Below are 22,514 nucleotides of genomic sequence, written 5' to 3'. Positions count from 1 at the left end.
GGTCCACAACAATGCACACCTGGGCAGGCCCCAAAGCCAAGGAGAAGCCCAGGAGCAGACACGGGAGCAGCACCAGTGGAGAAGTGCTCATTTGTGGGGGGAAGCAGCAGCCACAGGATGTGGCCTCTCTGGGCAAGCACTATTGGTATAAATACAAACCTACAGGGCTGAGGTTGCAGCTCAGTGGTAGAGTGCTTGCATAGCACATTTGAGGCACTGGATTTGATTCTCCACACCACATAAAATAAATAAATAAAATAAAGGTATTGTGTCTATCTACAACTAAAAATATTTTTAAATACAAATGTAAATATATCATGTATGCATAAATACATGCAATTTTAAAATACATACAATTTTACAGCCATTTTAGAAAACTAAACTAAAAGAAATAAAGACAGAAAGCCAGTTGCCTGTGGGTGTAGAAATCACCTACAGAGCTGCAGCCCAGCCTTGTCCTCATCCTTGACTTCTCAAAGCTCCTGCCCAAGGGCAGAGGGGCTGCTGCTGCTCCAGCCCCTTCTGGGATGCAGGGAGGGCAGGGATGAGGCTTGACATCTAGTCTGCACAGTTCTCCCTCACCCCACAGCACCACCTGGCTCGACACTCAATGTCTCCTCTGGGTGCCTGGGTCAAAGTGTGTGGCAAAGGAGCCATGCTCACCTCAAAGCCAGGAAGCAGGAAGAGAGGGGTAGGCTGCAGGGAAGATGCACCTTTTCAGGGCAGCCCCCAGGGACTAGTCCCCTCCAGCCACACTCAGTTTCCACCCAGTCAGTCCATTCTGAGAGGGATGGGTTAGGTCACAGCTCTAACAATCCAATCATTTATTTCACCTCTGAACATTCCTGCATTAACACAGGAGCACTGGGGAGACACCTCACATCCAAACCCTGACAGGGGCTAGTGTGTCTGGGCCACCAGTGTATCCCCAGCACCTAGTGATGGACGAAGGAAAGGATGGATAAAAAGAGGAAGGGAATAAAACACAGGAGTCACAGACCTTCCCCAATAGTGGCCATGAGTACACCTATGGTGGCACAGGAGGTGTGCACCTCACAAGGGCCCCCCAGGCAGCAGGCAGGTCCTGCTGGTGAGCCCAGAAAGGACAGTGTGGCTGATGCTGACTGGCAAGTGGCCTCTGCTCACTGACCCATCCACCTGGTTGAAGGCAGGCTGAGCTCTCAGCACTCCCTCGGATGCATGCCTAGCAGAGAACTCTGTAATGGCAGGTGGTCATGGGGCTGGCAGAGGCCAAGAGGGGCAGCCACAGCACATGAGCCACAGGAGAGAAGAGAGGGGTCAGAGTCCTGCGGCCCACCAACCTCTAGAAGTCCCAAGGAGGCAGGAGGGGACAAGAAGACCTGGCTCCTGTGGAAGTGGGCAGTTCTGCAGGACATGGGATTGACTGGGTGACAACAAATGATCCTCCTGCCTCAGCCTCCTGAGTGCTGGGACTATAGGCTGCACCCAGCTAATGAAAAGTCTAACATAAAAAATGATTTCCGGGGCTGGGGATGTGGCTCAAGAGTAGCGCGCTCGCCTGGCATGTGTGTGGCCTGGGTTTGATCCTCAGCACCACATACAATCAAAGATGTTGTGTCTGCCGAAAACTAAAAAAAAAAAAATTAATAAATATTTTTTTAAAAAATGATTTCCTAGCTGGGCATGGTGGCCACACCTGTAATCTGAGCGACTCAGGTGGCTGAAGCAGGAGGTTAACATTTTGAGGCCAGCCTGGGCAACTTAACAAGACCCTGTCTCAAATAAAAATCAAAAGAGCTGAGGACACAGCTCAACAGTAGAATGCCCTTGGGTTCAATTCCCGGACCCCATCCCATACACACACACACACACACACACACACGTTTCCCAGAAAAGAGGAATGGAGAGAAACTCTAGATGTGCAGACATGGCTCCTTTAGAGAGTGGTATGCATGGAAAGGGTGAACCACAAAGGAATTTAGAAGGAAAGAGGAGAGGGACGTGATTGTCCCAAGAACGCAACTCCAGGAACAGAAAAGAAAGGGCAGCGTCCAGCCCTGCAGCAACCCCTCCAGTGCTTGGACTGCTCAGACCTGACCTCACTGCCCTCTTCCTGCTGCTGTCCCCAGGACAAAAGTCAGGAGGAGGCATGGGAGGGGGCTCCTACCTGAATTCCTCCCACCAGCTTGTCTTCTGTGAGGCCCGCCAAGCAAGGTTTTTGTGTACCAAACTTGTGTTTTAAAAATAGGCTCATGTGTTAATGTTCTAAGTAGCAAGTATGATTCTGAAGGCCCTTTCTGCAGGGACGGCCATGTGGTGTTCCCCAGGCAACTGACACGAAACCTCCTTTGCCACACCTGGAAGCCAAGTCACCACTGAAGGGAGACAGTGCTGGCCTCCAGTCCCATGACTCTCCCTTCCTCATGACACCAGAACAAACCAGGTCCCCACCTCTCCTGGATATCATGGGGAGGGGCCAGGTTTCTTCTCTGAAGGATATGCCTCAAGGCCTTGAGAACCCTCACTTCCCAGCCTGTGGAGCTGCTGGAGGGATCTGGGAAGAGCTCCACTGGAAGCCCCTCAGTTCCCAGCCTGTGGAGCTGCTGGAGGGATCTGGGAAGAGCTCCACTGGAAGCCCCTGGTCCCTCTGGGGTGTGGGATGGAGAGAGTCTAGTGAAAGAAGTGTCTGCAGAGCCATGGGGGTCGGGGAGTACTGGGCAGACAAGTCTGTGAGGGAGCAACTGTCCACTGCATAGAGGGAGCTGTCTTGGAGCCAGTGGGGCAGTCAGGTGAGTGTATGATTCTGAGAGGGAGGGGGCTAGGCAGGCAAATCTGTTTACTTGGACATGTCAGGGTATGGTGTATCTCAGGGGGTGCTGGCCCCTGGCCAGATGAAAGTGTCCACAGGTATCTCCTCTGCAGTCCAGTCTTTGTGCTCATCCCTGGTTGAAAAAGGACCACATGTCACTGGGGGGAGGAGCACAGCTTTGGAGGTTAGTCTAAAATGGCTTCCATCTATTGTTATGGGGGCAGATGGCTGAGTTCAAGCACTCAGGCTATAACAGTAGGAGCAGGCAGACCCAGGTGCCTCTTTACCCAGCGTCCTGAGCTGCTGCTGAGAAAAGCCTGGGTCCTGGCAGCCAGCAGAGCAGGTGGGCACTGTCTGGACCACGCTCCCTATAAGGAGAAACTGGGGTTGGCTTCAGATGAAAGAGGGGTAGGTTTGTGGGGTCAAATAAGGATAATAGTGTTCCCTCCCACCTGAGTCCCAGGAGCCTATCTGAAGGGAACCCCTGTGGGATGAGGAAGGGTTGAAGGAAATGCCAGCCCACACCCATGGGCTACAGTCTCGTGCCAACCTAGCAAGGCACCCAGGACAGCAGTTCAAGCAGCAGACACACATCCCTCACGGCCCTGGGGGCTGGAGTCTGAGATGGAGGTGCTACAGGCTGGCTGTCCCTAAGGCCACTCTACAGGGCTTGCAGGTGCCCTCTGTCCCCTATGTCCTCTGTGAGTCTATCCTACTCTCCTCAGGAGGCCTACTGGACTAGGGCCTCACTTAACCTTGATTGCCTCTTTGAAGATCCTGCTCTACATAGCCATATCCTGGAGGACTGGGGATTAGAACTCCAACAAATGAATCTGAGGGAACACAACACATGATACACCAAGCAGAGATTTGAGGGGACAGGTGGGTGCTATGTTTCCCCAAATCCACAGGCTGAAGCCTAACCCCATGGGGCAGCATTTGGAAGTGGGCCCCCTGAGGAGGTGATTAAATGGCCCTTCCAGAAATTGACCCAGCTCACATAGTAGACTTGGACCTCCAGACCCCAGAACCTGGGGGAAATCATTCCTGCTCTGCGCCATCTGTGGCATTTTGTCACAGCAACCTTAGCAAACTAAGACAGTGGTACCCAGAGAAAGCAAGAAGCTGCATGGAACCCTTGGGCTGTGGTGCTCTCCACCCTGGGCTATGGAGCAGGAAACAGGTGGCCTATATGGAGAAGCAGTGGGAACAAGTTTGGACAGGCTGAGCCTGGTTGTCTCTGGGCTCCAGCTGTGACTAGTGATGGAATGGCCATCACAGCAGCTTGAAGGTCACCTCCAGTGCTCAGTCCACAAAGTCCCTCTTGCCCCTACAACAGGCCAGTCCCTGTACATGAAGGCCTGGCTCTGCCCAGAACTTGTCAGAACCCCTTGACTATTGGCACACTGGACTCTTGTTAATGAAACAAGAGGCTGTGGCCTGGGGAGAGAGAGGAGGAGGTGAGAGACAGAACAGATGTGGGCTGTGGACGCTCTAGCCATTACTTCTGCCCCTCAGCAGGGGAAGCCTGAAGCCCAGCAGCATCCTGTGGGGTCCCAACTTTCCTCCTAAATTGTGTCACTCTGGAAAGGGAACAGCAGTGGGTGGCCAGCACCCACTCTGGTACTCAGGAGTTGCCTTCTGGAAATGTCCAGAGGCTCTGGCCCAGGTCTGATGCTTTCGGCTGGGCACCTGCGAGGGCTGGTGTCTGGCCATGGGCAGAGATGACATCCCTGTGGTACTGCAGAGGTATCAATGTGAATGTGGGCAGGGCAATGCCAGAGCCAGGGTGGGCGGGGCCTCATTCTAATAGGCGTGGTCTCATCACCAACTGGTGAGGCTTTGTCTTGAGTGGGCGTGGTCTCACCCTAGTGGGTGGGGCCTTCCTGGGTGGGTGGGGCTCGTTTGGGGTAGAAGGGCCTCTGTCCTGGGCGGGTGAGACTCCTTCTGGGGTCCTTTTGTTCTGGAAACTCCAGGTGAGTTTCTTTTTCTCCATTTGTCACAGGCGGGCTGTCCCACGCACTTCCCCGGTCAGCTGTGTGCTGACCAAGGAAGCCCGCCTCCCCGGTGTCCGCCGGAACCTCTGGCCTTCCTCCCTGGCCTCTGCGAACCTCAGTCAGAGGCCGGGCCTTCTTCCCTCATCCCAGGGGCGGCTTGTTCCCCTGCAGCTCTCTCCTCCGTTTCCCTCAGACCCGGCTTCCTTGGGCTTCTCCCCGACACGCGCCTGGAGCATGTGTTCATGGCTCCCATCCTGCGCCTCCCACTCTCGGGAGCCCCCCAGTGCCGGGGTTCCAGACCAGCTGTCTTCGCAGAGGCATCTTCAGTGCCCACTAAACCCCTCCCCTGGCTTCCCCCATGGAAATGGCGGGCAGGGGTGCAGGTGCTGGACTCCGCTGGAGGTGGCCCACAGGGCCTGCCCTGGTGCTCTGGCCCTGCCCATGTCCCTCGTCCCCACATCCTCTGGCTCTGGCAAACTGTGTCCACAAGCAGAGGGCTCTTCTGAGCCCCTGAGTCTTTTGAGTCCTGCGGTGGTCCGGGGCACCCCCAGCCACACTCAGCTGCTCACACTGCGACCCCTCAGGCTGACTGTACCCACCTGTTGACTTCAATGTTCTCATTCTCCACTCCTGCCCTGCTGACCTCCCTACTGTCTCGGGCACCACTCAGACTTCACATTCACTGTTCCTCTGCAGGCAGCCATGTCCAGAGCGTTTCCACCCACCACCTAGGTTTCCATTCAAATGTTCTTTGTTTGTTTTACTTAGTTATACATGACAGTACAATGATCTTGACATATCATAAATTTGAAGCAGATGGGATATAATTTCTCATTTTTCTGAGTATATAGGTTGCAGAATCACATTGGTCATGCAGTCATATATATTCACACAGTAATAATACTGTCTGTTTCATTCTATATCCTTCTTATCTCCCCCACCCCTTCCATTCAAATGTCACTCCTTCCAAGGAGTTTCCTGACCATCCAACCTCACTTCCCAGGCCCTGCAAACAGCTCCTTGGTATTTCCTTCCCTGCACTATGATCTGAATCTTCCTGTAGGTGGTGGTTTTTGTTCATGGTCTGTTTCCCTCTGGAGCACATGTTCCCCGGCCCAGGAAGGTGCCTGTGTTGTGAAGTGTCAGGAGTTCATGAGCAGCCACCGTCTCACATGCTGCCTCTCATGCCTACACACACCAAGCAGCCTTATGCTCCCAACCAAGTCTTTGCACTGCTCTCATCATCAGGAGCATCCATGCTCCTGGGTGAGTCACCTGGTACCATGCAACCAAGTAGCCCTGTAGGGAAGTTCTTGACTTATTCTTTTCCCTCTCAAGTTTTGATAATTTTAAGATACGAAGGAAATGGAGCAACAGACGGATTAATGGGGAAGTTATGTGGTAATTTAGGCACTATATGCCTAAGCACAGGAGCAGGATGGTGGATGGGGGCTTTGGGTTCCTAGGGCCCAGGCAGTGGTGCTGGCTGCAGAAGCTTGGGGGAGGTGCAGAGGGAGCCAGGGTTGTCCTGTTGTCTGATAACTTCCACAGCACAGCCACATGTGACCACCTCTGACTGGGCAGGTGTCAGAGCCCCATCTTCTTTCTGCAGAAGAAACTTTTCCAGGCAGAAAGGGAATGAGTGTCAAACAGGAAGTCCTATCTGCATCTGCCATTTTTCCTAGTATGGATGGATGTAAATCTCAGTTACAAAATAGCATCTTTTCAGCAGCTTCTCAGTATTTCACCTTGAAATATGCCAAAGACATGCTTCAGGGTGGCATGTTTCTGGCCCCATGCCCGCAAACATAAAACAATAAGCATTGATTATCTTACACCTGCTTTGGATCAGAATATGAGGTGTGGTTTGGCCAGCTACCCAGGCCCGAGGTCTCTGTGGCCAGGGCTGCAGTCTCATTTGAAGGCTAGGCTGGGAACTCCACTTCCAAGCTCCCTCCTGTGGCTGTGGACAGACCTGGGCTGTGGACCAGCCTCTTCTGGGGCTGCCTGAGCACATGGTAAGTGGCTTCCCTGAGGATGAAAGTAAAGCCAGAATGTTTTTACAATGTCAAAGACAAGGTTGGACACTGAGCTGGGGGCTAAGCTGAACAGAGTCAGAGGTCAGGCCTAAGGAGAGGGTCCTCTGCTTCTTTCCCTCAGCCTGCAAGGACAGAACTGGCCACCAGAGGGCACACTGACCCTTCTGTACAGCTTGCAGCAGCTAGACCCAGGATCTGGGAAGTGAGGGCTTCCTTAGGGAGATAGATGGGCTTCCTGCTAGACCACTGCAGCCTGTATTCCTCTCACTTCCATGTCACCAGATAGAACCCAGCCATGGAAATGAGAAAACCTGAATCAACAAAGCAGATGGAGGCTCAGAGAGCAGGGGATACAGCCAAGCAGGGTGCTGGCCTCCAGTCTCAGGGTCTGGTGGTAGGAAACAAGCCCTCCCACCTTTGGAGCCCTCTCTGCCTGTGCCTAGACTCTTCTCTGGAGAAGTGATCACAGTGGCAGAGGGGAGGGCCTGGCAGTTGGAACCAGCACAGCCTCTAGCAGAACACATCTTCTCTGGACACAGGTATCTGTGGTCCTCCAGAGTCAGGGGCTGAGCATCTGAGCGTGGGGTCCCTTCCCACACACCATCAATGAGGTTCACCTGACACCCTCCCATCAGCATCTAGTACAGGAAATGTCCCCACATTGTGTCCTTCCTTCTGCTCACTCCCAGGAGAAATCCAAGAAAGAGCCTGAGGCTTAGGTGCTGGCCCCCAGTGCCACCTGCACGAGAGTGTCCCCCACCATCATGGCCTCCCTAGATGCACAAACTCTTACACAAGGTGACCAAGCCCATGACCCTTTCCAAAGCTGACACCTGCCCGGCTTCCCACACAGCCCCCAGGGGGCAAAAATCCTCCTCCCAGCCCTGTTGCACCTGCCTGAATTCCTGTAGCACTGCCCAAGTGTGTGCAGGAATTCCCAGAGTATGTGTAGAAAGTAAGGGTGAGACAAATGCCTTAACAATAGCAAGGCTCCCAAAGTGTGGGCTTTTTTTCTGGACCCTAATTCCAGACTCATGTTCCGGGAAGGATCTGTCCATAGCTGTTTGGTCAGGACACCTGCCCTGGGTCCCTCCCCACACTCTGGGAGACCATGCATTGACTCTGTGACTCCAGGGTGCAGGTTTGCAGATCTGACCATGTGCACACATCTAGGGACTGACCCAGCTTTGCAGGGACTATGGGGATAGAGGAGGAAGGGCTGTCTCTCATGCTGGTCCAGTAGTGAGTAGCTCCTGTCAACAGCAAGCACCTGGCCTCCTCAGCGTATTGTGTGATCCCCACAGGTCTGTTGTCCTCATCTCACCCCATTCCTGGCAGGACACTTTCATTTCCCACCCCGGTTGTAAACTCCACCTTCTGAAGCCCCTGAATGATGGGAAAAATAAACACAAAACCAACGCGCCAGGTACCACTCCAAATCTGCTAGAATGCTGAATTTTAAAAAGAAAAATAACAGGTGTTGATGAGGATATGGAGAAGTTGGAACCCTCTTGTATGACTGGTGAGGTTATGAAATGTGGAAGGGCAACTTCTCACAAAAGTTAAGCACAGAATCACACAGGACACACAATTCCAGTCTCTGGCACCTGCCAGAAAGGACTGCAACTAGTGCTCAACAACACTTAATGTTGACAACCTCATTGCCCTCAATGGCCATACAGTTGGAGCACTCCAGGGCCATCAGTGGGTGAATGATACAACTGTGGTCCATCCACAGGGTGAATGCTATTCAGCCCCAAAGGGAATAAAGCTTGACACATACTTCAACATGGATGAACTCTGAAAACAGTATGATCAGCAAAAACAGACACCAGAGGGCACCTAGTGCAGGACTCCATCTAGAAAAGAGTCCAGAACAGGCAAATCCATAGAAACGGGAAGTAGAGTTGTGGTTACCCAGTTCGAGGGAAGGAAGAACAGGGGTGACTGCTTGGTGCTACGAAATGTGTCAAGAGTTAGGTGAAATTTCAAGTTGTACAACACTGTGAATGCAAAAAGCACCACTGAATTTTTCACTTTGAGCTTAAATTTATGTTTTGTGAATTTTTAAATATTTTTTTAGTTGTAGTTGAACACAATACCTTTATTTTGTTTATTTATTTTCTGTGGTGCTGAGGATCGAACCCAGGGCCTTACATATGCTAAGCGGGCACTATATGGCTGAGCCACAACCCCAGCCCCTGTAATGTGAATACTATCTCAATAAAATAAAAAATAAGCCATGCAGGCCATATGTGCCCCACACTCAGCCATCTAGCTGTGCCTGAGTGCTAGTACCCAGCTGTCCCTAGAACTCAAGCCCCACCATCCTCAGCCAGATCAGTACTCTCTGGGCTGTGGCTAAGAGCCCTACTCTCCCTCCACCTGCAGCCCCCTTCTGCTGCGTCTCCTCTCTACCTAATCTGCCCTCACCAGCTGCAGACGAGCTCCACCTCCTGACACTATTCCCTGCAGAGATCCCGGTGGCTCACCTCTGCCCACACTGTGGCTTCAGTCACTTAGCAGCAACCTCTGCACCTTTGCACCTTACCAAGCCATTGGCAGAATCCCTGACTCCCTCCCAGCCTTCCTCCTGCTTCACCAACCTTGAACAGACCCCCACCCATCAGGCATTCCTGCCCTTGGCCTGATGCTGGGGGTCCACCTCCCATCTAAGTCTGACCTTGCTTTTGGGGAAACTCTCCTGGATCTTCAGCCCCCACCTCAGCCCCTTGGCCCTTAAACATGTTCAGTCTCTCATCAATCAGGCCAAGGGTCAATTCACCCTGACCCTGACTTTCTTCACTCTGTCTCTCTCTGACCTCCTGGTCAGTTGTATAGGAAGAGAAGTTTGCAAGTATCTCACCCTGCATGGGCAGTGGGCTCCACCGCCTTCAGGAGCAGATCTAGCACTATCCTCTGGGTCAAGGCCCTCCTCACTTGCCAACCCACTCTTGCCAGTTTTAAGGATGTACCACAGCAGTGCATCATAACCCATGGAATCATCCTCATCTACCCGTAGGCTTTGATAGTGGCATAAGATGCAGACCTTGGCTGGGTGCATAGTTGTCCCTCATGGTCAGTATCTTGGACCCCAGCCCCTCCACATGTGCTCACTCTACTGTCCTCCTACTGCAAGAGGTGGCTGTATGCAGCCAGAGGTCCTCCTGGCATGTGACCTGGCTCTCAGAAACCAGTTTCCCATCCTCTTTTCTTTCCTCCTCAGAAAAATGGAGAGAGTTCCCGTACTTCAGTAAATCCAGCTGTCTCCACCTAGGATGATACTGGGTACTGAATCCAAGGTCACAAGTGAGGGGGACACTTGGGGAAATGCTGAGAAATTTAGCCAGCCACCACCCACCTAAAATTCACAGGAGCCAGGAAGATGGTTTGGGACTGCCCTGCAGGTGCTACAGGACTCTGGGTCCCCAGGTATCCCTGCCAACCTGTGGGCCACAGCTGTGCTAAGACCTCCCAAGCCTCAGACAAAGAAACCCAGAGAAAATGGACTGCAACAGTTCTGACCAGGTGAGACTCAACCTCTCCTTGACTGGAGGGGCTGAAGGCCCACGTCCTGTTGCACTCACTTGCTACCCATACCTCAGCCAAGTCATGGGGAACTGAATACGTGTAGTAGAGAGGCTGAGACTGTGGAAACCCTAGAAGCCCTAATTTGGAGCACCTCTCTCTCTCTCCCTTGTCTCCAGTAGTGTGCCCAAGCCTTTTCTGTCATTCTCTGGTTGACCAATGATTTCTGTTCCTTAATGTCTTCTTTTCTTTTGTTTTCCCTGGTGCTGGTTATTGAACCCAGGCCTCATGGTAGAGCATGCTGGGCAGTGCTCTACCACTAAACTACACCTTAACCCCTTAAAGTTCTAGTTTTTGTTGTTTGTTTGTGCTGGGGATTTAATACCGGGTCACTTTACCACATCAACATCCTTAGTCTTCCCTCTCTCTCTCTCTCTCTCTCTCTCTCTCTCTCTCTCTGTGTGTGTGTGTGTGTGTGTGTGTGTGTGTGTGTGTGTGTGTGTGTTTTGTTTTTTGTTTTTGTTTTCTTTTGTTTTTGAGAAAGGGTCTTGCTAAGTAACCAAGGGTGGCCTCAAATTCATTATCCTAATAACTCTGGACCAAGTCTCTGGGATCATAGGCATGTGCCACAGCAGCTGACCTTTACGTTATTTTTAAGGTTCCTATCTATGATTCGAATGCCAATCTCATGTGAGAACTCAAGCTGGCTTTGCAGTGGGCAACAGGGGTTGGTACAATGTCTACCCCTTAGCCCATCCAGAGTCAAGGAGAGGTTGAGTCTCACCTGATTGGAACTGCTGCAGTCCATTTTCTCTGGATTTCATGACTGTGGACTCTTCCTCCTTGAGATCCAAAGATACTCCCACTCCCAGGGATTCATCATCGCAGACCCTCCTCATAGACTCTGAGAATCCAGAGGCCCACCTCCCCACAAGTCCATTTCAATATCTGCACCATCTGCTTGGAGGGAGAAGAGGAAGGGGCAGGGGACAGAAGAGAGGGGAGGGAATGCCTTTAGCCCTGGTGCAGGAGGCAGGATCCAGCTTTACCACTCTGCCAGGGCTGAGCCAAGTCCTGGCCTCTCAAGAGCCTCAGTTTCCTGGGCAGGCTATCTTGACAAGCTTCATGATTTGCACGAAGAGCTGGGTAGGGAGCCCAGCATACTAAAATTTTAGCAGAAATCATCATTATCCAGTGTGTCCTCACTGTATCCCTGTGGTACAAGAGGAAGACAGCAGGCCTGGCTGCAGACCCTGGGGAAAGGGGACAGGTGGGAGGGGCAGTGTCCTCAGTGACCTGGGCCAGCATCTTTCTCCAGCCTGAAGCTTCAGTAGGTGCTGCTCCTGGGCTGCCCACTGGGGCCAACTTAGGCACAGCGGATGTCAGCTAGTCCCTGAGACAGAAGAGTTAGACTAGTGGAGACATAAGGGGTAAGCCAGGCCTGGGCACGAGGGTTAGTCCAGAGAGACTAAGGGTTGAGCCCACAGGGGCAGGCTGGGGGCAGGCCAGGGCCAGTGGCAGCGCGGCTGCCCAGACTTCCCGGACGCGCCTGGCACCGCAGCCACCAGCCTCCAGGGACGCAGCCGGCCGGCTGGGGAGAGCTCCGCCAGCCAGCGCCCCCTCCCGTCGCCGCCCCCGCTTCTCTCTGGGCTCTCAACCATGGTGACTGACAGGGACTGTCACACAGCGAGGCACCCACCATCCACGCTTCTCCGCCAAGATTGAGAGGTCCTGCAGGACTGTCTGACCCATGTCCAGCGTGAGTGGGGGGGTGGCTAACCTGCCTGCCAGAGGGAGGCTGCTGGCTGACCACAGGGGAGGGAAGTCCTGGGTCTGCTCAGCCCTCCCAGACCCCAGAATCTTGCCCACCATAAGCAGTAGGGGTGAACTTGCTCCCTGCCTCCTGTGCCTTCCAGTTTCCACCCACCCAGCCACACACATCCCACCCAGGCTGGGGACCTAGGAGTGGGTGGGCAGGCCAGAACCCCAAATCCCACCAGCAGCAATGCAGGGTCCCTCACCAAACACCTGGAAGAGACCAATGCAAGTGTTACTTTGTTTATTTTTCTTAGTTGTAGATGAACACAATACCTTTTATTTTATTTATTTTTATGTGGTGCTGAGAATCAAACCTACTGCCTCATACATGCTAAGCAAGTGCTCTACCACTGAGCCCCAGATCCAGCCCCAGCCGGCAAATGTTACTTTGAAGTGTGGGTGTGCAGTAGCTGGTGAGATGGGCATTGTTAAAAACACGTGGATTAGCAGGGTTGAGGACAAAGAATCTCAAGTTCAAGGCCAGCCTGGGCAAATTAGCAAGATCCTGTCTCAAAATTAAAAAATGACAAGGGCTGGGGGTGTGGCTCAGTGAGTTCAGTTCATGGTATTGCAAATTAAAAAAAAAGAAAAAGGAAACAAAACAGAAACACGTGGATTCAAAGAGAAGCTGATTGCTGTGGCAATTTTCAGAGGAAAGCATCCCCACTTTTTCAGTTTGGATGCTGGAGTTACACATCTGCCCCTCCATACTCCCACCTGTAGGGCCCTCAGCCTCAGCCCTAGTCAGGGCGTGGGGGATGGCCATGTCCTTGTCCTGCCCTATCTGGACAGGGAGACCTGGTCTGCCTTCCCTGCCTCCTCACTCCCACCTGGCCTGGCCAACCACCCTGATGGGGCTCTTTCCTCCCCAACTGCCAGTCTCCACTTATGGAGAGGCAGGATCCTCCTTCCAACCTCCCTCTGGAGGGGAAGACAGCAAGGCGACCACCTGCCCTGCTCCCTCATGTATCACCCTGAACTGTGCTTCACAATGAAATTACTCATCCTCGGTCAGTGATAAATGAAATCAGTCTAGAGGCAACCACACGGAGTGGGGGTAGGGGCTCCCCATTCAGGGGCTCCAAACCTGGGTGAGGGAAACCCAGCCAGCTGTCTTTGTGTTAATGCACAGCCTGGCCAGGGCCAAGTCAGTGGACTGTGCATGCCTGGTATGCTCCCAGGGGTAAGGGATTCTGTGTGTGAGCTGGGGCTTGGAGGAAGCCATCTGAGGTAGAGGGTGTGGTGTGGTAGCCAGGGAAGTGGCTAGACAGGCCACAGGGGACAAGGAGTAGAGGGACCAGAAAAATGGGGAAGGGCAGACCCCTGCAGGAGCAGCCTTCTGAGAGCCCAGTCTGGGGCTGTGGGAAGCCTGGAGCCTCTAGACCTTCAGATATCAGGCAGATCTCAGCCCTGCCCTGAGCCCTGCCCACAGCCCAGCCAGAAGGACAGTGCCCTTGGTTGGCTGTTCTCTTCTGGTTTCAGTTAAAGAACCATCAGCCAAGAATGCCTGAGTGCCATCCACTGGGGCTCCTGTCCAGTTAGAGGAAGACAGGATTTCTGTGGGAGTCAGAATACCATGGTTTGGGTGTGTTCTGAAACTCAAGGAACAGGATGCTTTCTGACTGGAGGATCCAGGAAGCTTCCTGGTGGAAATGGCATTCAAAACTGGTATCAAGGATTCACAGGGTTAGAAAGAGGGACCCCAGGGCTACTCTGTGTCTCAGGCCCTGATGAGTGGTCTTCAGTGCCAGGTGCAGGGTGGGGGCTTCCTGTTCTGCCACAGCAGGTGGAAGAAAGGCTATGCCCTCAAAGTAGAAAGTAGCCGGACTTGGCTGCTGCAGGGGCTGCAGCCCCTCAGCCCTTGCCCACAGAGCCCCTTCAATCTCTCCCTGGGCAATGTTCAGGAAGTCCCAGACCTAACCAAAACACCATAGCAAAATTGGATTGGCAGGGCTATAGCTCAGTAGCAGAGCGCTTGCCTAGCATGTGTGAGCACTGGGCTTGATCCTTTGTACCACACAAAAATAAACAAATAAAATAAAGGCATTCTATCCATCTGTACTACCAAAAAAAAAGTGGGTTGGCAGCTGTTGGGGCTGAGGGTGTGTTCAGCAGGTTGCAGAGGGCATGGGGTCAGCCATGTTGTGCAGCCCAGGCACTATGAGAGGGCTAGCTCAGAGATGAGGTGTAGCAGGTATGAGGCCCTGGGTTTGATCCTCAGCACCACATAAAGATAAATAAACAAAATAAACATGGAGGGAGGGAGGGAGGGGAAGAGAGAGAGAGAGAGAGAGAGAGAGAGAGAGAGAGAGAGAGAGAGAGAGAGAGAGAATACCCTCACAGGTGTGCAAAGAAGCAGAAAACAGCCCAGCAGGGGAAGAGAAAACCAGTCAATTGAAGGTGACCCAGAAATGACAGAGATGACCTGGGAGGAGACAAGTACATTGGAACATTCACTACAACTCTGTCCAGACGTTAAGAAAACAGAAAGCAGATGGAATGTGGTAAGACTTTTTGAAGCAATGCTGCCTGAAGGATGGGACTGCCCAGCATGCAGGCCTGCAGGGGCCACCCCACTCCACTATGATACCTGCACCCCACGGACACTCAATAAATACTTAATTTTGTCTCCTTTATCCTCATTCCCATTTTACAGACTGAGGTTGGAAGAACTGACAGTCTCTCCAAGGCCACACAGCCAGGAAGTGGTGGGCAAACAGCCCTGGGCGCAATGCCTACCCTCTAGGTTCCACATCCTCACAGAGATGAAGCAGGGCTGCAGTCCAGGAGGCTCCTGGCGGAGCTTGGCAGGCAAGAGGCTGAGGTGAGTGTCAGGTCCCCATTCCTCCCTCACCCTAGCTTTGCCTTAGCCTGGCACTCCCCAGCTTAGCTGGGAGCCTTGCAGGAGGGTGCATGCTTCTGTGACATGTAACCACCTTGTCACCACCTGGGCTGTGGCCTTGAGTTCAGCCCCCAGCCCACACACCTCAGCTGTACTTGGAGGTGCAGACAAAAAGCCCAGGAGACCAGGCACAAAGCCCACAGAAGGCTCCCTGCTACCCCACCCAGACCCCAGCCAGCACCATCCCTTTCCTCAGGGTTTCCTCAAGCCCTGGCTGTCCTGCAGGTGATGGAGCTCTGATCTCAGGCACTGTGGCTCCCAGATGGGACTTCCTCTCCTCTCTGGTCAGGGACTAGGCAGTCTGTGGCCCTTGGAGAGCACACTGATAAGGACCCCACCCTCACTGGGCAAGTGCTTTGCTGGCGTGTGAGGTCTGGCTTCACTTACAGAGAGGATCTGAGGCTCAGAGCACAGCACTGCAGCTCCCATGCCTGTTGCAGCCTCCTGCTCCAGGGGTCACACTCCCAGAGGGGCTGGGTGGGGTAGTGCTGAGCCCCACCGGGAGTCTCCAAGAGAAGCAGCAGCTCAGGGCCAGCAGAGGAGGCAGGGGACCTCCGCCAGCTCCCACCAGGTCCTGGCAGCATGAGCGATGGCGGTCTGAGCGATAAGAAACTAATAATTCATGTTTCCAGCTCCAGAAGCTGGCGCCAAGGGAAGGCTGAGCCGCAGCCACCCCCACACTGGAGCAGCCACAACCCTTTATTGCACAAATTATTAACGACCAGAGAATGAATGGCTGTAATCAGATCAGGGCTGCCAGCCCTTTTCATTTCATTTATTTGTATAAATCCTAAAGTCAGGGTCTGCCCTGGGGCACAGAAAGCCAGCCTCCTGCTGGCCAGGTGCACACCCCAGACAGACCCAACCCTCCTCATACCCCACCCCTGACTCCAGGGGGTGATGAGGACAGAGGGCTCCAGAGGGCTTGGGTGGGAGCCATGGGTTCATGGTCACCCATGGCAACTCAATTTGGCGGTGGGTCCCTGGGCCAGAGCCAGAGCTCTGCTGTGACTGTTCTGAGCCAGGGGCTCGCCCACGGCTGAGGGCCAGGCCTGAGACCAGGCACAAGATCTGCATCCTCAGCACAGATGGTCCAGGCTGGCCCTCTCCAAGACTCCTGCCACAGCCGTGGCCCTGCCCCGACGGAGTCCCTCTCTCTCCCTCTTACACAAACCGGTGTGCCTCTCAGGCAGGGCTCTCCTTTGCGGTCCTTTCCCTCTTGGGCCAGGCTGGAGTTGGGGACAAAGACTGTGAGGTTTCCTTACAGCACCTGGGAGTGAGCCTGCCAGCTCCTCTCACGAGCCCACTTTCAATCTCATTGACCTCTCGTTATACTACGGCACATAAATTCAGATTTGGAGATCTTATGTTCCATCATAAATTGGGCTGGCAGACTTCTGATCAACAAGAAAAAGCTGTCTCCTGTGAGGTGGGTGTTTTATTTACTCTCGGCCTCAGTGCTGCAGGTAGGGGCTGGGGTGGGAGTAGGGACTCTGCACTGTTCAGAAGGCTAGATGGTGCCCAGGGCCCTGAGTTCCTCCTGCCATCACAGGCTAGGTTCTAGGGAACTGGGCAGCCCCTGGACCTGGCCTGCAAATGCCCACACACCCCTGGAGTGAGCAGCCATAGATGAGCCCTGTCTGGGTTCCCAAGGCCCTGTGTTGACCGTTCATGCAGACGGGTGAAGTATGGCTGCAGATGTGTGCACCATTCCTTCCAGGTTGCTGTCATCAGGTCATGAGCCTCTGCATATGGGCTCTGCACAGGGCCTCAACACATCCCCACCTGGGGCCACACCTGGGTCATGGCCATCCAGCAGCAGAGTCCTGGTCCCATGGAACAGCATTCAGGGCTGCCCCACCTGCCCTCACACAGTGCAAGAGATGAGATGGTCCCAGGGGAGCCTGGCTAGTCAGGAATAGGAACTTACACATCCAGAGGGCCTCACAGGACATCCATGCACAAAGCCACCAGTGTACCTCAAACCTGCCCCCCAAGGACTGGGGCTGGGTGGCAATGGGAGCCCGGAGTCAGACTCGGTCTATACATCAGGAAGCCAGGACAGCGATCTCGTCCACCCAAGCTTCCTACCTCCAACACTCTCTGACATGACAAAGACACTAGTGTTGATGAAGGGGCTGCTGGCCCTCCAGGTGGGGCCTCACGTGTCCATTCCTTCTTCTTTTTTTTAATATTTATTTTTCAGTTTTCGGTGGACACAACATCTTTATTTTATTTTTATGTGGGGCTGAGGATCAAATCCAGCGCCCCGTGCATGCCAGGCAAGTGCGTTACTGCTTGAGCCACATCCCCAGCCCCCATGCCCTCTTCTTGATGCAGCTGGTTCAGAGGTGTGACCAGCACAGGGTGACAGTATTATAGCATGAAGAAACACTGAAGGGAGAGCCCCAGACAACTGGGCAGCCTTGGGCTGTGTGAGGGAGCATGCTCCATGTCAGGCACTCTGCATTGAACACCCACTAGTTGTCCCTGGGTCACACACCTGTGTGTGCACCACTGCTCCCTGTCACTCACCTGAGTGTATGCTGCTATTCTGTGTTCTGTTCCTGAACATTTACCACTGCTCCACCCCAATGCCGTGTGCATGCTGACACAGGCCACACCGGGGCAAGGACATGAGACATTGGGGGGCATCTGGTACACCGGCCTGCACCTGGGCTGCCATCAGTGTCAGGCTCTCAGCAGGTGGCCATTAGCTTTTTCTTGTATCCTTCTACCCAGGAGAAGGCCAATGCTGTTACCAGGCAACTCTGACTAGTTTTCTCTATTTTGAGCTTCCATATCTGCTTCTCCTAGGCCTGAATCCTGCCCTGTGGGGCCCCGGATAGCAAAAATTCCCCATGAACCCTCGCTGGTGTACAGAGAAGGCACTTCACAGGAGAGACATGGATAAACATCAGGAGATCTCAGGCAGCCAGCACTTGGGATGCAGGATCTCAGACCCCCTATATGGTGTGACCACTGACTATTCCTGGCTGTGTCCGTGGGCACTCTGCCTCAACCTTGTATCAGTGGCAGGGTCCTCAGAACAGCACCACACCCCATTTATGCACCCTTAGATCTAACCTTACCTTCCAGCTTGGGCAGTGCTTGCTGAAGACCAAGGATGTCTACCCAGGCTGCTTCAGCAGAAGACTTTCAGGTATCTCTCTCTGATGAAGAGGATACCTGTGGCAGTACCCTCTTTTTTCAGTAATGAGGATTGAACCCAGAGGTACTTTACCAATGAGCTACATCCCCAACCCTTTTAATTTTTTTATTTAGAGAGAGGGTCTTGTAAGTTGCTTACATTGCCGGCTATGTTGCTAAGGCTGGCCTGGAACTTGTGATCCTCCTGCCTCAGCCTCCCAGATCTGTAGTCCAACTCTTAATAAGCTTCTGGGGACAGGAAGGTATGTAGATATTCCAGGGCAGGTGGTAGCAGAGCGGAGCAGTCAGGCAATGGTGCTGCCCAGGGACAGGGTAGACATGTCAAGTTAGGAATGGCTCAGAGAGCCCAGAGCCCAGCCTGGTCTGCACCAGATCAGGGTATGAGCTGGATCCACACCCATGGCCACATTGGGATGCCCCATGGACAGTCCTTAAGACACTGGTACCTGCCATGTGCCAGGGTGTGTCAGGAAAGCCACTACCCTAGCACTGAGAATCCACCCTGCAGCCTGAACAGCTGAGGGGGCTCTCAGGTGAGTCAGAGAAGCAGCTGACCACCTGACCCCTTCTAGCCCTTTCCTTTTCCCTCCAGCACCATCCGTGATGATTCAACACATCCCACCCAAGGTTTTCTTTGTGAAGGAACTGCCCAGATGTCCTCTTGTTTCCACCTGGCAGTCTGGCAGAGACCCCACCTGAACCCACTCCCCTCCGCACTTTTGACCTCTGCCCCAAAGCTCTGCAGACAGCATAGCCTAGTGCCTCTATCAGGACTTCCTGGTGGGCTCTGGCCCAAGGGCTCACAGGACCTGTGAATTGTACACAGAGTGAACTCTAACCAGCACTGCTGGGCTGGACCAATGAAGGCCCAGATTCCCAGAGTAATGAACATGGGTCCCTGAGGCCTTCACACAGTATTTGTGCTGAGTGTCAGCTAAAGTGAATGGCAGGAGGACAGGGCAGGCACACATAAGCATACGATCACCCCTCACGCAGCACTGACACACATAAGCACATGGGGCCCCTCACTCCACCCCTGCTGACACACCCTTGGGACGTGGAGTGGGTGAGACTGCACGTAAGGCCTGTGTGCTACTTAGCTCTGGTGGTCCTGAGGGTGCACAACATTTCTACAATAATTTGAGCCATGAAGGAGACCTTACTATGACTTTTGTGCATCTTGTAGGCAGACTGAGTGCTGGACATTTACGAGCTTCTGAATGCACACCCTGGTGGAGCCTTGGGAGGCAGGGACTGGGTCCTGGCCTTCAGGTCCCGTTGAGAGCCAGGCCCTCCAGAGTATCTCCCTGTCATTCTGTCTTGTTTCTTCACTCATGCTGGGGCATGCACTGGGAAAAGGAAACCGAAACTGAAGGCTAGCAGCCACTGGTGAGGGCTGTGGGAGGCACCGCCCTCTGACGTGTGTAGCTTAGACTCATAAATGGACTGTGGAGCAGCTAGAGGGGAGAGGAAGCCAAATCCTGAGCACTTGAGGTGGACCAAGCACTGGAGACCAGGGCCATGGTGAGGCAGATGGCACAGTGGGGCAGCTGGGCTACTCCAGCCCACTTTCCTCCCTGCCCTTGCTGGGGTCTCCCAGCAGCAGAGCACCCACTGCCAAGCCCTGAGCTTGGCCAGGTTCCCAAGTGTGAGGAGAGGGGATGGGCCCACAGGGGGACACGGAGGGTGGTGGGAGGAACGTGGAGGCTGTGGGAGACTGGCCTTCCTGTGCCGAGTGGGTGGAGGAGGCAGCCAGCAGAGAACAGCACCCAGGACCTGTGGCCAGTGTGGGAGCCCAACCTTGGTGATGCCCCCAGGGCTAGAACCTGGAGGTGAAGATGCTGGGGGGTGGGGAGCACCATGTGTCCCTGAGTGAGTCCACGATGCTGTTGGAACTGAAGCAGCAGATTTTCAGAAGACTGGAGTGCCTGCCTTCCAGCAGCACCTGGCCCTGCCCAGTGGCCCAGTGCTGCAGGACAGAGTCCCTCTCATCAGCCAGGGCTTGGCCTCTGGCAGCACAGTCCTGCTGATGGTGCAGAACTGTGACAGCCCCCTGAGCATCCTGGTGAGGAACGACAAGGGCCGCATCAGACCCTACAGCATCAGGCTGACGCAGAAGGTGGCGGAGCTCAAGCAGCAGTTTGGCCAGCAGGAGCACACCCAGGGAGATCTCTTCTGGCTGAGCTTTGAGGGGAGGCCCATGGAAGAGTCGCAGCTGCTGGGGGAGTATGGACTCACCCCTCAGAGCACTGTGTTTCTGAACCTGCACCTGCGCGGGGGCGAGGCCTAGAAGAAGAGAGGAGCCCCAACCAGGATCAAGTGCTAGGAATAAAGATGATGTATAGGATAAACTGCCTTCTGTCTGTCTGCCTGATCTCCCCCTCTCTGCTGATGAATTAGGAGGGACGAGGTTTGAGAGAGAACCAGGCCTGGGTGACAGGCCTGGGCTAGAAGTCAAGGGACTAGGTGTCACAGAGCCTAGTGGTCTCCACTGTGACTCTTCTCCCAGAAATTGAAGGGAGACATACTTCCATGCCTCCTGGGGTCAAGGGGTCATATCTAAAGAATGATAAAGAGACACATTTGCTGGGGCTGCCTGGCCAGGCTGAGCCACAGACTCACAATGGCTCCACTTTCACATTTGGGTGGGCAGAATTAGGGAGGAACAGGTCAGGCCAGGTCAGGTTCCACAGACCACAGTGTGTGGCTCCATGGGATCAGCCCCTCCCAAAGCCCTGGAAGCAGTGAGGGTGGGTCCTTAGACCTGTGGTTGGGAGGGCAAGGGAGCCTCTTGCACAACACTGGGGGCTGCAACCTGCCCACCTGTTTTGTCCTGCCTGTAGTGAGGTGGGGATAGATGAAGGGGGCATGTGTATCCTCCAGAGCTATGCCTAATGAAGAGGCCAAGTGCAGCAGGCCGGGATTTGGTGGTTTACCCTGTCCACCAGGAGAGCATGTCCCAGACCTTCCCGGATGGGCCAATTCACTCCCTTCTTCTGGAAATGCTTCTTTCAGTCTTTTTCTCCTGTTCCAACTTACCCAGTGAGTTCCACAGGAGCCAGGCCGGGCACCTAGGATCCGGGTACGGGGGAAGAATGTGCACCTCTCTAGTCCCTGGACCACTACCTTGGGGGCACTTGGACCTTAACTTTCAAATGCCTCAGGATGATTTGGCTGGAGGCCCAGAAGACCACTTTTGGGTGCGTGGGATGCAGATCTAAGACCGCCCAGGTTCCCCTTTTGCCATGCTGCAACAAAGCAAGTGTAAGTACAGATCCTTGGAGTCACTTTCTCCCGGAATCCCCCACCAGGGCCAAAGTGGGCTGGGGTCCTCCTCTGGGGAGTGTCTACCCCCACCACTCAATGCCTCTGGCTCAGAAACCTGTGCCTCGCACACTGCAGATCCAGTTCTGAGAGGACAGAACGGTGTCCTTTCCCTCCATCTTCAGCTAGGCTGGGCTCTATCTTGGACTCTCTGAGCCTCACCTATCCAGGATAAGCTGGAGAGAGTGGCCTGGAGCGGTGAGGCGGTGTGTCTGGCGCCCAGACGAGACCACCAGCCGATGGACAGCCCGGGCGGGAGGTGGGAGGGTCTGTGCGCCGCTTCCGTCAGTCACCGCCCGCACTGGTCTGCCGTTGCGGGGCACGGCCTGCTGGGGACGCCCCGCGCCCTAGTGAGCAACAGTCTGGACCCCGAAAGCTCTGTCGCGGACCCCAGCTAGAGGGACCACTCCCCCGCCGGGGGAGGGGCAGGCCAGTGGGCCGAGGGGCCGCGGGTCCGGACTCCAGCAGCCTCTCTTTCAGCCCAGTTGTCTCCGCGAACCCCTTGGAAGTCCAGTCACGTCGCCTCTAGATTTTGCATTAACCCGACTTCAGCCGCATTTCCTGGGGGGGATGTCCGCGCAGGCGGGGGAGGGGCGTCCGCAGGGGTGAAGCACAGCAGAAAGTCCTGGGCCCGCCCCGCCCCGCCCCGGGCCTGCCTGTGTCCCCGGACGGTCTCACCGCCACCCGGCGCGACTTAGCGCCCCCACCCCCTGCCTCCGCCCGGCGCCGCAGTCCCGGTGCTTTGTTCGCGGCTGGCACGGGTCGCAGGGCACCGGGCGGGCGGGGCGGCCCCCGTGGGGGAGGGGCAGGGCTGCTTGGCCCCGCTCCCGCCCCGCCCCCGCGCCGCCCGCGCTCCAGCCGCCTGGGGGGGGGGGTGGCTGCGTCCTGTCCTGTCCAGTCTGGTCCCCGGCGCAGCCCAGCCTGCGCGCTCTCCCTGCCGCCTT

The 22,514-nt window shown here is 54.5% G+C and overlaps 1 pseudogene; it reads left to right on the top strand.

Moving 5' to 3' along the window:
* The first annotated feature begins 19,261 nt into the window (after positions 1-19,261).
* On the top strand, positions 19,262-20,536 carry LOC143386914 (ubiquitin-like protein ISG15 pseudogene; annotated as a pseudogene).
* The last annotated feature ends 1,978 nt before the right edge of the window (positions 20,537-22,514 follow it).

The sequence above is a fragment of the Callospermophilus lateralis genome, unplaced genomic scaffold (assembly GCF_048772815.1).
Source record: "Callospermophilus lateralis isolate mCalLat2 unplaced genomic scaffold, mCalLat2.hap1 Scaffold_1167, whole genome shotgun sequence".
Taxonomy (NCBI): domain Eukaryota; kingdom Metazoa; phylum Chordata; class Mammalia; order Rodentia; family Sciuridae; genus Callospermophilus; species Callospermophilus lateralis.
The sequence above is the reverse complement of the archived record's forward strand: the minus strand, read 5'-3'. Positions and strand labels throughout refer to the sequence as shown.